Raw genomic sequence first — 12,852 nt, forward strand, 5'->3', positions numbered from 1 at the left:
AATACTTTCAAGTGCGGAGGAGGGGTTTGGGGTCTTTTAGACCCCAGATCCCTCCATAAAGAATACCTGTCGCTGCCTATTACTGTCACAAGGAATGTTTACATTCCTTATGACAGCAATAATGGTGATAAAAAAAAATGTAAAAGGACAATGTAAAAAATATATATATTTTTTTTAATGTACAGAATATCGGCACATAATATCGGCCTGAGAGGTGGCCGAAATATCAGTATCTTATCGGCACCAAAATAAAGAAGCCTTTTTCAACCGTTTTATCGCTCTGACAGTGCGCGCTCTTATCGGTGGTGAGTGGTGACCTCACAGTTGATCACATGTAAACTAATGCCGGTTATCCATTTCCTTTCCTCAGTGCTGTCAGCGTCTGATGAAAGGAAAACCGATAACTGGCTTTTCAGTTACAGGGGACATTTACAATGATAATCGGGGCACTGATAATTCTTACCCTGATCATCAGAAGAAGAAAAATGCTTATTTGCTAAATTTTATAACAGAAATAAAAAAACTTTTTTTTTTTTTTACTCAACATTTTTGGTCTTTTCATTTGTGTAGCAAAAAAATAAAAAAAAACAGTGTTGATCAACCACTTGCCCCCAGTAGCTATTTAGTGCAATAGCCACTGGGGGTGTGTGCCATCAGGGGCGCGATCATGCGCTGATTGGACACAGGGAATGCCAATCAGCGGGTCCGGCGGAGCCGATGACTGCTGGTCACCGGCGATCATTTCTGGGAGAGGCAGAACGGCGATCTACCGATGTAAACAAGGCAGACCGCTGTTCTGACAGGGGAGAAGATGGAGATCTTGTGTTCCTGCTAAGCAGGAACACCGATCTCTGTCTTCATCCAGTCAGAGCAACCCCCACAGTTAGCAAACACTCATAGGGAACACAGTTAACCTTTTGATTGCCCCTGATGTTAACCCTTTCCCTGCCAGTGTCAGTACAGTAACGGTGGATATTTTTAGCACTGATCACTGAAATAATGTCACTGGTTCCCAAAAAGCGTCAAACAAACATGCCAGTTAAGTGTCCGATGTGGCCTCCGCAATGTTGCAGTCCCGCTGACGATCCCTGCCATTGCTAGTAAAAATAAATAAATAATAATGCCATAAAAATATCCCATAGATTGTAGATGCAATAACTTTTGCCCAAACCAATCAATATACGCTTGTTGGAATTTATTTTACCAAAAATATGTAGCAGAATAGATATTGGCCTACATTGATGAAGAAATTAGATTTTTTTTTTTACATATTTTTTTTTTTTTGGATGTGTTTTGTAGCAGAAAGTTTGTTTAAAGCGCAAAACATAAAAACCGCAGAGGTGATCAAATACCACCAAAAGAAAACTCTATTTTTGGGAAACGAAGAACGTCAAGTTTATTTGGGTATTGCTTCGCACAAACACGCAATTGTCAGTTAAAGTGACACAATGCCGTATTGCAAAAAATGGCCTGGTCCTGAAGGGGTAAAACCTTCCGGGGCTGAAGTGGTTAAATACCACCAAAAGAAATCTCTATCTGTCTCAAAGAAACGATAAAACTTTCATATAGGTACAGTGTTGCATGACCACGCAATTGTCAGTGTTGCATGACGGCGCTGAAAATTGGCCTGGGCAGGAAGGGGGTGAAGAGTGCCCGGTATTGAAGTGGTTAAAGAATAGGCCAATGACTTGGAATGCGTCTAACCAAGAAGCTGAATTTGATGAGTCTGATTGCAGTGTATGGCTTGTACGGCGTATTGCTGCTGGTGGAGTAGTAATGCTTTTCTCTCTGCATAGCTATGGAGGGCTCTCTAGTCTTTGAGTGGGGTTGTTGGATGTGTATTGGTTTATTCATAGGCCATTGTCTGTAATTATTTACTGACATTCATTAGGCTGAGAAGTTGTTTACATTTTGTGGGAGAGAATTTTTGCTGCACTGCAGGTACTGCTCGCTTCCTACAATGCTTTAGCAATTCAAATGAAGCTGCTGAATAACCGACAGGGTCTCTAATGCAAGCTGTTCTCTGGGCTCGGTAGAACAATTGTAACCTCACATTAGGGTTGATTGGCGCTACCTAGTTTTCTGCCCTGTAGCTTTGAGGCGCACGGCTTTAGAGCAACGAAGAATGTTGAAGGTGGAGTATTTTGTATCACAAAGGGATTTGTACGACTCCAAAGGCGCCGACGCACAGTGCTGTTTGTATCTAGTAAACAATTGTCCTAAATTTTCAACTACAGTTGTTCCAAAGCAATACTGCATTCTGTTTATGTTTTATCAAATGGCCACGTGTCTGCGATGCAAAAACACAGATCCACTGCTACCTTTGATTTTTAATATTTACAGATTTAAGGGCGTTGTGAAGGCAAAAGGCTTTTTTTATCTTAATACATGCTTTGCATTAAAATAAAAAGCCTTCTGTGTGCAGCTGCAGCCTTCAACCCCCCTAATACTTACTTGAGCCCCTTCTCTATCCAGCGATGTCCGCAAGTCCCTCGGCCATCCGGGACTCCCCTCCTGATTGGCTGAGACACAGCAGCGGTGCCATTTGCTCCGCTGCTGTCAATCAATGTCAGTTAGCCAATCAAGAGAGAGAGGGGGTGGGACCAAATGGCAGCTCCATGTCTGAATGGACACACAGAGCTGTAGCTCGGCTCGGGGGGCCCCCCCAATGTAAGCTGCTTGCTGTGGGGGGTCACTGAACCGGAGAGAGGGGCCAGGAGCAGCAAAGAGGCACCAGAGAAGAGGAGGATCGGGGCTGCTCTGTGAAAAACCAGCCGCACAGAGGAGGTAAGTATTACAGGTTTGTTATTTGTAAAATCTCTCACTTTTAGTTCAGCTTGCACTCATTGAATAGGGAATTGGTTGGATTTCAGTCAAACCCAAAGAAATGGTAGTGCCTACAACAGAGCTGACCAACCTTTTGAAGAGCAAGGGCAACTTGAGCAACTTGGTAACCGGTTGCGAGCTACAATGAGCGGAGCGGGCAGATGACAGGTCCGTGTCCACTCTGTATATGCACACACAGCCCGTTCTTCTCTATGGGCCCTCTGACCCAAACCGCCCAGATGGAAGGGAACAAATCCCCTTCTGTTCTTTTTTTTTTTTTGTGGTTTGGAGGTAGGTGGATGTAAACGGAGACAAGTCTGTGTACATCTGCTGCTCCATAGAAGTGAATGGAGAGTCCAATTGGGTCAGACTGATAGCGTGAAAGAAAGGAGGCTAAGGCTACTTTACCACTGATGCACTGCCCACACTGAGGTTGCAGCGCATGTGGCTTTCCTACAGGTGAGCCGCACTTTACCATAGACTTTTATTATATATTGCAGGTGTGGTGCACTATTTGAAAGCTCACCAAACCGGCAGGTAATAACAGAAGTCTGTGGCTCAGTGCAGGAAACCCGCAGGTGCAGATCAGTTTGAGAGCAGCCCAGTAACCAGTGCAGAATAGATCTGCCCATATATACACTGTGATTTTAGTAATAAACGTACCTCTAATAATAGTCTTCTGTTCAGGTATTGCCAGCTGTTGTCTCAGGCAGAGTGCATTTTGTTATCACTCCGCCTGTGACCGGAGTCGGCGCTTTACAGGAAGCATCAGCTTATGTGGCTCTGCTCCGCAGCCGCTTGCTTCCTCTATCGCTGGCTTCATTCACAACACTGATGGTCTGGGATGGCGGATTGGCAGCCCACGATCTAAACTTGCCAACCTGCCATCCCAGAGCAGGAGGTCACAGGCCACATCAGAGGGCTCTGCGGGCCACTAGTTGGGCACCCCTGGGCTATGTGGAACATAGTCTATCTGCCTTGTCTATTTTTTTTTTTAATTACTGACGTACAAGGTTGTATATACACACTATTGGGTCAATTTAAAAAAAAATCACTGCAAATGCCTGAGCATTCACACAGCAGTGGCAAATAATCCCTGTAATGTGCCTAATTTGTGTTTTTTCTTATGATCGCCATCTCCATCTAGTGGCCATAAATCTACATTTTTCCTTGTTGCAGTATTTTAGGAAAATACTACACTATGCCCACTAGATGGAGATGGCGATTATAGGAAATACACCTAAACATTACAGGGATCATTCTTGACAGCTGTGTGGAATCAAGACATTTACACTGCGATTTATTTATTTTTAATCAATAGGCCGCTATGGTTTTGTGCCTTAAAGTGATTGTAAAGGCAGAAGTTTTTTTTTTATCTTTAATGCATTAAATAAAAAACCTTTCGGTGTGCATCAGCCCCCCTAATACTTACCTGAGCCCCATCTCGATCCAGTGATGTTGCACGAGAGACTCGGCTGTCCGGGACTCTCCCTCCTCGTTGGCTGAGACAGCAGTGAAGAGTCATTGGCTCAGACTGCTGTCAATCAAATTTAGTGAGCCAATAAGTAGAGGGGGGCGGGGTTGGGCTGGGGCTCCGTGTCTGAATGAAGACAGGGAGCTGTGACTCGGCTCAGATGCCCCCCATAGTAAGCTGTTTTCTGTGGGGACACTTAATAGGAGGGAGCGGCCAGGAGCACCGCAGAGGGACCCGAGAAGAGGAGGATCAGGGCTGCTCTGCAAAACCATTTCACAGAGCAGGTAAGTATAACTTGTTTGTTGTTTTTACCAAACAAAAAAAAAAAAAAGAGAGAGTTTAGAATCTCTATAAAGCAGAGGGCTTTACCTAAGCAAGAAATGACATTTTGTTACTAAACCCAGGACCCCGCATTCACTATATCTGGTCTCCACAGAACATGGAAATGCAATTATTTTAGTGAATATTAAAGAGGGATTCCACCAAAAAAAAAAATATTAAAAGCCAGCAGCTATAAATACTACAGCTGCTGACTTTTAATAAATGGACACTCACCTGTCCCGGGTTCCAGCGATGCCGGCAGCCGAGGCCGATCGATTGCTCGGCTGCTGCCGCCGCCATTCGAGGTGAGGGAAATCAGGAAGTGAAGCGAATAGGCTTCACTTCCCGGGTCCCTACTGCGCATGCGCGAGTCGCGCAGCGCAATAGGAAATCTCCGCGCTGTCACTGGGACACGTGTGTGTCCCAGCAGACAGCGCGGCAGGGCAGGAAATGGCGTAGACTCCCACGGGAGTCTATGCCCGGAAGTGGGTGTAAATACCTGTCTTTGACAGGTATCTCCACCCCCCTCCCCCTGAAAGGTGTCAATTGTGACACCGGAGGGGGGGAGGGATCCGATCAGCGGAGGTTCCACTTTAGTGTGGAATCCCGCTTTAACTGCTCAATACCTTTTCTCACCAGGAGTATATAGCAGTCTTGTGACTTCTATCATTTTCCAGCCCAGCACTGATTAAAGCTTATAGAGGACCCTCTGCCTGGACAGTGCTGATTGGCCCTGTGCTGATCACATGCACCTTCCAAGAAAAACAAAACAAAAAAACCTCTCTAGCAATTTACACCAAACTGAGCATGTGCAGCCTGACTCCATAGACTGTGTTAGCAGGAAATAGGGGAAAGTGGAAGAAGGGGAGGATCAGAGAAGGCAGGATCAAATAGCCTTTATACACAATGCAAAGGATCAACTACTTCGGTTCTACAGTGCGTATAGCAAGCATGCTTCACTGCATATACAGACTGATTTTACTGTTGTGGGGTTTAGTAACACTTTAAAGAGGTTTCACTTTAAAGTGACTCTGTTGCTAAAAATCAAAGTGCCCATAGAAGAATTCCCTGTAAAGAAGCTAGTACACACTTGAGAGAACTGTAGGATTCAAAAATAGCAAACATACTCGCCTAGATGGCTGCAGCATCAAAGCTCCCCGGCTGGCTCTACAGTGAGAACTGAACAATCAAAGTCCGCTGATCGATCAGTTCTCTCCTCCGCTTTGTGCACAGAGCTGTGACTGTCAGTCACCGGCTCTCTGCTCTGCCCCTCCAGCGCTCACTGGAGCACCGGACTGTGGAGGGGGTGGGAGCGACTGGTTCAGGCTCTCGGCAGCATGCTGAGATGATGAGCCAGTTGCTGGTCAGGAATTTGGGTGGATCCTGACATTATTGTCGGAAATTCCTGCAGAGCCTGTGCCTGCTTTGAATTTGGAACAAGCAAAAATCACATACACCATTAGAAATTCATTGGAGAAAACATTTTCACCCTGCTTCTTAGAATTTCCTCATCACCTTGTTTAAAAAAAAAAAAAAAGGAATGTCGATTTGACCCCCACTAACAATTAGAAAATCAATTTGACCTTTCTTAAAATGAGAAAAAAAAAATCTATTGTATGGAGAGCATTACTTATTTTACTGAAAAAAATAAAAGTTTTCTTGCATTGTACTCAATTCACTGAAAACAAACTGTAGTGTCACCAATTCCGACACTTCCAGCATCAACCTGATTTCTGCAGCTGCACCGAGGATGATGGGATGATGGTTACAGGCTCATCAAATATTTAACAATAATTTAAGCATTTGTTTGTGCAAATGTAAAAAAAAAAAAAAAAAATCCAGTTTTGTCAATATGTACTTTTAAAAGAATTCTTTCTTAGCCCAGGAGAGGGATGAGCTATGAAATCTTTTTCTTAGAAAGAATTATTTGCGGAGCGTTATTAGGATTTCCCAGGCAGAGCTCTCAGGAACTGCTGGAGAATTTCTGTTTAGTATAAGATGGTGTGAAAGCAAAATTCACACTTTAGAGATGAGACTTTGCTTATTAGGAAATGTGGGTGGTTATGGTTGAGTTATCGGTGCCGGCTCAGCATTGCAAACCGCTGCCAGGTCTTCTGTGTATAGTAACCTTGCAAATAAATAGATAAATACTGAAATCCAAATGTTTACTCTTTAAAGCGGATCTTCTCACTCTCCATTTCTACTTTACATAAAAACACTAATGCTCCTTCTATTTATATTCTGTGTGTGTGTATATATATATATATATATATATATATATATATATATAATATCGCTCTCACTCTCTCTCTCTGTAATAAATATAAACAAAAGAGAGGGTATGACAGGGTCACGTAAATTTGTTGTGCCACATCCTAAAACATCACATCAGAGAAGAGGGGGTCCCCTGGGGGTGGACTTTTAAGGCACGTACAAATTATAATAGTATACAAATTATTTTATTACATAAAACCAACAAAATGTAATTGAATATACAGTATACATTAAAAAGTACACCAACAGGTATATATACAACCAGTATTGATGCTATGTCGTATCATTCATTTGAACAGAAACACCCTACGCGTTTCGGAGCTTGGAAAAGCGTGTCCTTCTTCAGGGGTGTGTGGATACAATGTTTCTGTAGAATCTAATAAATGGCAAGGAACAGGGTAGCACAGTTATATAGTATCTAAACAGGTGGTGATACACGGGTACAAAAAATAGTTAAACAGACACAATTTCAAAATATTTACAATACTGTTAACATATATGACAATAGCCGCTGGGCACCATTTGATAAAAGAAGAAACAATTGTACAGGACCATATGGGTATATTTGACTCCGCCAATGCTTGAGGTATATGCCCCAGTCTATCTCTATTCAATAAAGTGTTGTAGAGATCCTGCAGGAGTGATGTGAAAACAGGTCTGCAGTCCCTATTGAGGGAAGAAGATTTTTTTTCATATGAACTGGGACTTTTATAGTTGTTTTACCCAGAATAACACCTGGATAGGAAAAAATGAGAAATAAAAAGTAATGATAGTAATTTGAATGGGGTAAGAATAAATCTATATAAATAAAGACTAAAAGTTAAACATTAAACAATGCTAAAAAAAAAAAAAAATGTGTATATATATATTAAATAATAAAAAATAAATAAATAGAAAATAAATAAAAAGTAAAAGGTTTGACCCCAGTGGGGAAACACTGGGGCTGACAATTACAGTGCAGGGCAGAAACTAGCGCGTCATTTAAAAAGTACAAATAAAAAAATTAAAGTATAGGTTGCATCTGAGTAAATTAAGATGACAGCCAGCAATGTAGTAACAAAAGGTTCGGCACTGACAGTGCTTCAAAAGGGGCCTCCCTATATATTATGTGTATCAGACAAATCTGCTTATTATGTAATGGAGTAAAGAGTATTGGGATATCCGATATCATCTGTATAAATAAACAAATATACACTGGATAGCACAAGCAGAATTCACCTTAGAAGTATAGAACAACAGGGAAAAACTATACCTGCTGTGATCAATATTGCATAGGAGTAAAAAACGCAGGGTGAACCGCACTTTGATAACTTATTTCACCATATGGCGTTATGGGAGAGGATGAGAGGTCCGTCCAGCCGGCGTCCTGCAAATAAGGTCTGCAGACAACGGTCAGGGCGGCTCTGATAATAAAGGCCCCTTTAACTATCAACAGCTGATGCTGATTGCAGTGCATCAGCTGTTGGTGAGCACGTATCTCCCTGCTACAGGTCAGCCCCCTGGGCGGTGTGCGCGGGGCCACGCCCCCCACGCCACCCAGACCAATCCACAAGTGTATGGTTTTATGTAATAAAATAATTTGTATACTATTATAATTTGTATGTGCCTTAAAAGTCCACCCCCAGGGGACCCCCTCTTCTCTGTTCTGTAATAAATATATATATTCTTTATATATCTCATATAAATATATATATTCTATATATAGCTCATATAAATATAAAAAAAAATATATATATATATAATATATATAATGTGTGTGTGTGTGTGTGTGTGTGTATGTATGTATAATATATATCTCATTTGTATGTGTGTTCTATACATATGTAATTTTTTATATATATATTACACACACTGGTCACTTTACTTTACTTTGCTAGTACCGGGCAGGTGCGCCAGCTGCCAGTAAATTTACTGTCAGTTTGTAAGGCTCCATGCACACTGGAGTTCATAAACGTCAGTTTTTTTGGAGTTTGGCAGTTTTTATTTTTTATTTTTTTAACAGCCAGTAAACTCCACCCTATGTGTCCATACACACATGAATGTTTTTGAACTTTTATCAGCAGTAGGGTTTATGGGCTGTTTTCTGAGTGCCATAAAATCACGTTCAGGAGTCATTTTTCTGACCACAAAAAAAAAAAAGCCAAATACTGATAAACGTCGCTAAACGTTCAAAAACGTGGCTCACCAGTGTTTTTCAGCATTTTCGATCTATTGAAAAATAAAATATGCAGAAAAAGGCTGATAAATGTTGAAAGACTCACTGAAAAGCTACTGGCGTTTTTAGAACGTTATTTTAACGTCCGGTATGCATGGAGCCTAAAAACCAAACCAATGATTTTTTTTTTACAACTGCCAGGAAATATCGGGGGCTGATAATTTCATGCTGTGTTGACATTTTAAGTGTAAATCAAGCAAATGACTTTGTTCTAGGTATTGTCAGTGTTTCCATATCTTGTTTATACTGTTCAAATATTCACTGTGTTAGTTTTCAATAAGAGTTCTGTCATTTCTCAGGTTGCCAGCAAAGAACGTGCCCCGCCAGTAAATTTTCCATGTTTTGTCAGTAAAAAATGCTGTGGGAGTTTGGCAACATTGGACCAGGTTGGACCCCCTTTTGGCTTCAGAACTGCCTTAACCGCTTCAGCCCCGAAAGAATTTACCCCCTTCCTGACCAGAGCACTTTTTTGTGATTTGGCACTGTGTTTAACTGACAATTGCGCGGTCGTGTGACGTGGCACCCAAACAAAATTGATGTCCCTTTTTTCCCCCAGAAATAGAGCTTTCTTTTGGTGGTATTTGATCACCTCTGCAGTTTTTATTTTTTGTGCTATAAACAAAAAAAGAGCGTAAAATTTTGAAAATAACGCATTATTTTTGCTATAATAAATATCCCCCCAAAAATATATTAAAAAGATTTTATTTTCCTCAGTTTAGGCCGATATGTTTTCTTCATATTTTTAGTAAAAGAAAGAAAAAAAAAATCTCAATAAGTGTATATTGATTGGTTTGCGCAAAAGTTATAGCATCTACAAAATGGGGGATCGTTTTATGGCATTTTTATTAATAATATTTTTTTTTTTTACTAGTAATGGCAGCGATCTGCGGGTTTTATCGGGACATTATGGTGGACACAATTTTGACACATTTTTGGGACCATTGGCATTAATGCAGCGATCAATGCTATAAAAATGCATTGATTACTGTAAAAATGTCACTGGTAGTGAAGGGGTTAACACCAGGGGGCGTTCAAGAGGTTAATGTGTTCCCTAGTTTGTGTTCTAACTGAAGGGGGGAGGGGACTGTGTAGAGGAGATGACAGATCGCTGTTCATACCCAGTATGAACAGACGATCTGTCTCTCCTCCCCTCAGAGAAACGGGAACTGTGTGTTTACACACACAGATCCTTGTTCTCCGAGTGCCCTGAGCTATCGCGGGAGCCTGGCAGTGATCGTGACCGCCAGGTACTCGCATTGGCTCTGGGGTGTCATGCCCCCAGCTGTGCCTTTCTGCCTCAGTACAACTGTGGCAGCTGGTCGGCATGTGGTTAGTGTTACTAAAGGCAATTTTCTATTGTATTAAAATAATAAACATGTTATACTTGCCTCCTCTGTGCAGTGGTATTGCCCAGAGAAGCCCCATCCTCCTGTACTCAGGTTCCCGGCAACGATCTCGGCTCCTCCTCCTCCTCCTCCTCTTCCCCTTCTTCCTCCTCTTCCTCCTCTTCCCCTTCTTCCTCCTCTTCCTGGCACTCCATAGACTTACACAGCGGGACTTGGGACAAAACACCCCCCCCCCCCCCTCCGACTTCCTTCTCTACTGCATTTGATTGACAGCAGCAAGAGCCAATGCTGCTCAAATCCTGTGGACAAGAGGGGAGAAAAGATGCCGCCATGCACAGCGCTGATCTCTTCTCCCCTCTCTTCCCCTTCACACAGGGGAACGGTGGGGTTCAGGGAGGCTGAAAACGTTTTTACCTTAATGCAAACAATACATTAAGGTAAAAAATGTTTTTAGGTTTAGTAATACTTTCATTCTCCATGGCGTAGATTCAACAAGGTGTTGGAAAGATTCCTCAGAGATTTTGCTCCATATTGACATAACATCACACAGTTGCTGCAGATTTGTTGGCTGCACATCAATGATGCGAATCTCCCATTCCACCACATCCCAAAGGTGCTCTATTAGATTGAGATCTGGTGACTGTGGAGGCCATTGGAGTCCAGTGACCTCATTATCATGTTCAAGAAACCAGTGGTGAGATGATTTGAGCAATGTGACATTGTGCATTATCCTGCTGGAAGGAGCCATCAGAAGATGGGTACACTGTAGTCATAAAGAGATGGACATGGTCAGCAACAATACTCTGGTGGGCCGTGGTGTTTAAATGATGCTCAATTGGTACGAAGGGACCCAAAGTGTGCCAAGAAAATCTCCCCCACACCATTACATTACCACCACCAGCCTGAGCCGCTCATACAAGGCAGGATGGATCCATGCTTTCATGTTGTTTATACCACATTCTGACCCCCCCATCTGAATGTCATAGCTGAAATCGAGACTCGTCAGACCAGGCAACATTTTTCCCAACTTTCTTTTGTCCAATTATAATGATCCTGTGCAAATTGTAGTCTCAGCTTCCTATTTTTAGCTGACAGGAATGGCACCAGGTGTGGTCTTCTGCTGCTGTAGCCCATCTTCTCCAAGGTTGGATGTGTTGTGTGTTCAGAGATGATATTCTACATACCTTGGTTGTAACAAGAGGATATTTGAGTTACTGTTGCCTTTCTATTTCAAACTAGTCTGCCCATTCTCCTCTGACATCAACAAGGCATTTTCGTCCACACAACTGCCGCTCACTGGATATTTTCTCTTTTTCGGACCATTCTCTGTAAACCTGAGAGATGATTGTGTGTGAAAATCCCAGCAGATCAATAGATTTTTAAATACTCAGACCAGCCCGTTTGGCACCAACAACCATGCCATGTTCAAAGTCACTTAAATCCTCTTTCTTCCCCATTCTGATGCTCGGTTTGAACTTCAGCAAGTCGTCTTCACCGCGTCTAGATGCATAAAAGCATTGAGTTGCTGCCATGTGATTGGCTGATTAGCAGTTTGTGTTACCAAGCAATGGAACAGGTGTAACTAATAAAGTGGCCAGTGAGTGTGTGTGTGTGTGTGTGTGTGTGTGTGTGTATATATATATATATATATATATATATATATATATATATATATATATATATATATATATATTATTTATTATATTAGAGAGCTGGAGCTTCTGCGTTTCTTGTTTTGGAGAGAATGGAATAGCCCAAGTTGCCCCCACAGCCTCATAAGATGCTCACATCGGACATTAAAAAATGTACAATTACTTGTTTGCAAATTTTAGAAAACAAACAAAAAAGTTTATTTTTCCACATTTTTAGCAAAAGGGAGAAAATAAAAGTTCTTTGTTAATGTTTCAAACACTCTCTATGCGGAATTTTCACCATTGGAGTCCCAGACAACCACTAGGTCCTCAGAAAGGTGACATTGTCCTTTTCAGTGACCTAAAAGAAAATAGTATTGTACAGAAATCTGATAGAGTAAATGTTTTAGAAGAGTGACTGGGGATGAGTTGTCTTCATTCTATGAGATGCTGACATGCCTCTATCAGGATGGGTCTTCCCAGCCATGTCATATTCCAAATGTATCCCTCCTGATATCATCCCACCAAAGGGGCTCTGACTATGTTTGCTTGGGAGGGGGGGGGGGCGCTTTGCATGTCCTTGTAGCAAAATGTAACTCTGAACTGGAATTGTGTGTGACGCAGGTCTGGCTCTCTCCTACTGGTGCTTAGATTGTGCTCATCTATCTATGAGATATTTTAGGGCTAGGCTCATACTGATGCATTGCCACCGTGCCATTTGGATCTTAATGGCACCCCAATGCACCTGGCCAGCATGTGTGCTGC

At 42.0% G+C, this 12,852-nt stretch overlaps 1 protein-coding gene across 2 annotated transcripts in view; it reads left to right on the forward strand.

Annotated features, from left to right (window-relative positions):
* RICTOR (RPTOR independent companion of MTOR complex 2) overlaps positions 1-12,852 on the forward strand; it is a 218,455-nt gene that overhangs the window by 40,555 nt on the left and 165,048 nt on the right. The window lies entirely within an intron of this gene.

The sequence above is a fragment of the Lithobates pipiens genome, unplaced genomic scaffold (genome assembly GCF_037356315.1).
Source record: "Lithobates pipiens isolate NorthernLeopardFrog02 unplaced genomic scaffold, aLitPip1_a1.2 Scaffold_3, whole genome shotgun sequence".
Taxonomy (NCBI): domain Eukaryota; kingdom Metazoa; phylum Chordata; class Amphibia; order Anura; family Ranidae; genus Lithobates; species Lithobates pipiens.